Raw genomic sequence first — 6,000 nt, forward strand, 5'->3', positions numbered from 1 at the left:
ACCTCACACCCTACACAAGGGCCACGGGTAGTCAGGCTCTCATTGGCCCGCTTTCTCTTGAACTGTCGCCATTGCTGCTGTTGTTGCTGCTGCTGCTGTTGTTGCTGCTGCTGCCGCCGCCGCCGCCGCTGCTGCCGCCGCTGCCGCTGCATCTTCTTTCCTGTCTGCTAGTAGTCTGCTTTGTGAACCTCAGAACTGCACATGTTTGCTGTCTTGAGTTTTTTTTTTCTCTCTCTCTGTTGCGAGGATTTCTGATCAAATTGCCAGTATCCAACTGTCTGCAGCTTGTCTCTAGCTTCTCTTTCTTTGTGTCAACTTCTTTGATCTCTTCCTTCCTGTACTCTGACTGAACCCTTGTATCTTTCCTGCCTTTTGTACCCCCTGCCCTCTTGCCATCAACCTCTACCCTGCCATTTACCCCCAGTGCTAAGCGTAGTCGTGAGATTTGCCCCTATATTACACTATTGCCATTATTGTACGCATGACGGGTGCCCAGGCGATCACACTCATATGATGATGATGATGATGATGATGATGATAATGTTGATGATGATGATGATAATAAAAGTCGATTGATGATACACCCGCCGCACCCCATTGAACGATGCTACTACTACTTCTGTACTACTACTTCTGTACTACTACTACTACCACTACTACTACTGTGAGCCGAGATACTATGATGGTGGTCACGAGGATTACTTGTATATGCAGCAGTAATTATAAAGCTTAAATGTCCACACCTACTATGTGGAGATGCATTAAATGAATACCAAGCAGTAAAAACCATGTCTTTTGTTAACCTACACAACATATTACGGGATATACAGGCTGGAAAAACTGGATTTACTTGTATTACAACCAAAGGCCTCTTCCTGTTTGTAAGGAAGGTAGTTGGCCAAGGCACAGATCCACTTCCACCCATATATAGGGTGATTTATAGTAAATACAGGGAAGAGTGACTTGCTTGCAAGTGGTGGTCTGAGAGGATGGGTGTCAGTTTCACTGCTGCTTATCTGGACACATTTCTTCTATCTAAAGGTACCACCTGAAAAGGCTGACAATTAATCTCCAGATTGAGGCCAAGATGTTGGAGAATGAATACATATATATGTATATATATTTCTATATGTGAATGGTCCTTCACTCAGGAGCAAAGATAGTACAGTAAATGGGTGAAGGGTGTGTGTGTGCCTTGGCTATATATGTACAGTATGGATTCCTTCAACCTTCAAACTTTTATTTAATATTTTTTTTAGCAATAACCTGTGCCTTTATCCTTAAAGGATGATATTGTGCTGAAGAGTTGGTTGTAGAACTGGTAAAGGAGGGTAGTAGAATGGAGGGATAGTGGAAATTTACAAATGTTCAGCGTTCTATTTTTGAATGGAGATATCGCTGCAAATCCCCAAAATATTGATTACCCAATGGCAGGGAGATTACATACAAGGTGACAAGTATCTGCCTCCCTATACAAACCAATGATGTAAAAATAGACCCACACAATTAAGATACAGTCTGTACAATGTCTTTCTAGAGGTATGTAGGACAGCCAGGGTCAGTTAAAACTATTTTGGTGAACTTGTTGAGATCCATTTGGGCCCCCTCTGCTTAATCCCTTCCCAACACTGAGCACATGCATATATTTATATATTTATAGATATATAACAGCACTTATATAAGCTCAATTGACTTAAATTGATAGTTATAGCAAGGTTTCCAAATTAATGTTGCATTACAGATGTAATCAAATAATACACGTGTGATTTCTATACTCTCATAGGTGCCCTGTAACAGCTGGTGGTACCCTAGGCAACTGTCTATATGGCCTATACCAAGAACTGGTTATGAGAACAGCCTAAGGACCATCACCAGCCACTGTGGCTTTCTAGTCGATGAAACCCGAGGCAACCAAAATTGTTATAGTGTTAATGGACCACTAAAGATAGAGCTAAGTCATTCATGCTCAGAGTCACTTTAGTCATTTAGTATTAGAATTAAATCCCAAAAATGCAGTGTAAGCATACATATACCAAAAGAGCTTTTTTTTTTCCTGTATAAAAGATAGATCAAATTATACACCTACCCTACTCCCATCCAAAAACCCATTCCTCACCCCCTTCCCCCTGGCTTAAAGTCAATGTAGTGGGACACAGCACCTCGACAGTAGTATAGATATCTGGACCTGGTTTACCCCCATCACATCATCAGGCCTACTTAACTCAAAAGTACAGAGCAGCCAAGAAAAACTGCATAGATTGATTAAACAATGCAATTATTATTACTCATGTTTCACAGAAAGTTGTGTCCCACAGTATCTAGCAATGATTAAGAGAATAGTAATAATTGTTTACACCTTGTGGCTATTAACACAAGGCAAGCTATGCATATAATTATCTAATGTTCTTATATTTTTTTCTGTAGCTCTCCATACCTTTTTTTTTTTTCATTTTCTCAGATGGCAAGTTTTCTTTTACAGAGGAATGGGTGACTATAGCAGTTCTCTGAATTTCGACATATTACCCCCCCCCATATTCCACCTTACAAAGAACATGTGAATGAAGGAAACTGCAAGAGACCATAAGGCCTATACTAAGCAGTCCCATATCCATTACCACCTATCATCCCCATTCTTAATTTTGTCTAATCTTTTCTTCAAACAATTGATATTTTCAGAGCTCACTACAAGGTTACTAAGTCTATTCCATTCATCGACCACTATTGATAAACCAGTTCTTGCTTATTTCCTCCTTAAATCTAAATTTGTCCAATTCAAACCCATCACTGCGAGTCCTGCCCTGTTGTCTTAATATGGTGACCTTGTCTGTATCATTCTTGTTAAAGCCCTTTATTCACTTGAACGCCTCTATTTGATCACCCCCCACTCTGCATCTTTCAAGAGGGTGTAAATTAAGGTGCCTAAGGAAGTACAAAGGAGACGCAAACATTAACAGACCTATTGGTCCTTGCAGGTATGCTTACGAATTAAAAGGGGGTGTAAACATTTGAAACTGAAGAACTATTGACTTAATGTAAGTGTATAAGCTCACGATGGTGAGAAATATGATAGATTGGGGTTGGACTCCATATTCTATAGACGTTCTTCAAAACTGTCAATTGTGTTTGAATTAACAACATGAACAGGTAGTTTGTTTCAAACATTTACAATGCGGTTAAAGAAAAGAAAAATACTCATTGGTGTTTGATCTTTTCTTGACTATTTTTTAGCCATTATTTCTTGTGATATTACTACCGTCCACAACAAGATAATCATCTATGTTCATATAACGAAGCCATGGGAATTTTTTAAAGACTTCAATTAAATCATTCCGCATTCTACATTTGGATAAGCTAAATGAATTTAATTCACTTAGATTTTCTTCATAGGGCTTATTACTAGGGTGGCCAGACGTCCTTTAGGCCGGACAGTCCTCCATCCAGCGCAACCTCACGCCGGACGTGCATTTGTCCTCCTTTCTTGGGGTGTGACAAAAATAAATGAATGAATAAATAAAAAATGAATAAAAAATAAATAAATAAATAAATTATGTGGGAGTACCTAGGCCAAGGTCAACGTCGGAACTCGGCAGCCGAAGTAGACAGGACCTGCACAGGACCAACGTTGTGATCGTGTGATTGGATGATTCAAATCTTATACATTGGGCTGCAGTCATGAGGTGGCCACGGTGCAGTGTGGTTTGGCAATTAATTTATGAGGTTAAGGAGTCTCAAAATGCCGAAAAGAAAGACTTTGTTTAACTCTGACTGGGCTAAAGAGTTTGGATTCATTGCTAAAAGCAGAAAGGATGAGTTTCATGCTTTTTGTACACTGTGTCGTTGTGATGTGGAGATAGGAGGTAAGGGGAATAGTGGAGTTGCACGACACGCAGCCACAGACAAACACTTAACACTCGCAGTGCTGGCACCTCGTCACTGCTATCATTTGTTTCCTCAGCTCGATCATCTCAGGATGACAAAATCACAGCTGCAGAACTTTGTAAAGTGTATCATACTGTGAAACATCACCAGTCATATAGGAACATTGCCTGTGCAGTGAAAGTTGACAGAGAGGTGTAACATGTGGAAGAACCAAAGCAAAAGCTCTGTGTGAAAATATTTTAGCACCATATTCTGTACAGAAGCACGTGGAATATGTAAAAGAACATGACTTGCACTTTTCGATAGCAACTGATGCTTCAAACAAAGGTGCAACAAAATGTTTCCTCATTCTTTTGAGATACTTTAATTTTGAGGAGGGAGTGCAACATGTGTTACTTGACTTTTACACTGATAATGATGAATCATCAGAAGCTATCACAAATCAGTTATTGTCTAAGTTAGAAGTGTCGGGTCTGGATCTGAATAAAGTGTCGGCATACACAGCTGACAATGCAACTGTAAACTATGGAAAATGCAACAGTGTTTATCAGAAACTGAAACTGGCCCAAAACAACATTATTGCTGCTAACTGTTTGGCTCATGTTTTGCACAATGCAACAAAATTTGCTGCTGGAAAACTGGACATTGATGTTGAAAATATTGTGCTCAAGGTGTACAGCCATTTCAGCATCTCAGCAAGCAGAACACAACAGTTGAAGGAGTTCTGCGAATTTGTGGAGTCTGATGAATGCAATCTATTGCGACATGTTGTAACTAGATGGCTATCTCTTTTGCCATCAATTGACAGAATACTGAAGTACTGGAAAGCCCTAAAAAGTTATTTTTAGAGCTTAGGAGAAAAGGAATGTCCCAAGGTTCTGTGGAAGTGCTTCGGAGATGAAAGAAATGACTGGAGTGTCCGAGATCTATTTCCTCTTCTTCAGTTACTCTCTTAAATTGTTCTCAGACACTATCGAAGCACTAGAAGCCAAATCATTCAGCATAATTTCAGTATATATGCTAATGACTGACCTGAAACACAAGCTCGACAGAAGAATGAAGGATTTGTTTTTTGGGTATTTAGTAAACATCAAACTTTGCCAGCTTACTCCAGACGTGGCTAAGAAATGTAAAACATACTTCACTGTTTTCTGTGAAAGGCCCAGAAAGTACTTAAGTGACAGATATGACTTCTCAAAAAACATTTTCACAAAGTATCAAAATTGGGCCTGGCAAGTGATGTATCTTTTAGAGAATTCAGTGATGCAGTCGAGAACTGTAACCTTCCAGATATTAATATAAATGTGGATGATTTGTATGAAGAGTATGGGATTATGGACGCAATTATTAATACTCCTGAAATGGTAGATTGCCACAGTGATGAACGCTATCTCAAACTGTTCAGTAAATATAAATCTGAGTTCCCATTCACAAACCTGAAGAAAGTGAGTGCTTATATATTCTCCATTCCATGCAGTAATGCTCACTCGGAGCGAGTTTTTTCAATGATGACATCAGCTTGGAGGAACGAGAGAAACCGTTTGGAAGTGGACACGGTCAAGGCAGAGCTTCAAATCTGTATCAACCTCTCAGAAGAATGCACAGCTATGTACAAAATACTTCTGGCCAACAAGAAACTATTGGAGATGGCCAGCAGAGGGCAGAAATACAAAACGAAATAAACCTCCAGGCAATCAAGGTGAGTATACAACTAGGTTTTGTGTTGTAACTTAGTAAGAAATACAGGTATTTGTTTTTTGTAGGTTTCATTAGAAGTGAAAAATATTATTCACTTTCAATTTTTATTATATATATATATATATATATATATGAGAGAGAATGTGGGTGGGGAAGGGCAAACGAAGATGTGTTAGGAATAGAGTTTATTGCCCTAACGTTGCGACCAACTTGGTCTTCTTCAGAGGACTACAGCATTACAAACGGATCACAATTCTTATATTCGTAGTGAGAGGGAACCCGCCAAGGTATGAGCGTCATGTTTTCCCTTTGGCTAACGATTTAATTATTAGGACACTTGCTGCTTTCGAGAGGCATTTAAATCCGTCTCTGTCATTGTTGTTCTTGTTGTTGTTCTTGTGTGTGTGTGTGTGTGTGTGTGTG

This window comes from Oratosquilla oratoria, chromosome 6, assembly GCF_046742065.1.
Source record: "Oratosquilla oratoria isolate Oo_2021 chromosome 6, ASM4674206v1, whole genome shotgun sequence".
Classification (NCBI taxonomy): Eukaryota; Metazoa; Arthropoda; class Malacostraca; order Stomatopoda; family Squillidae; genus Oratosquilla; species Oratosquilla oratoria.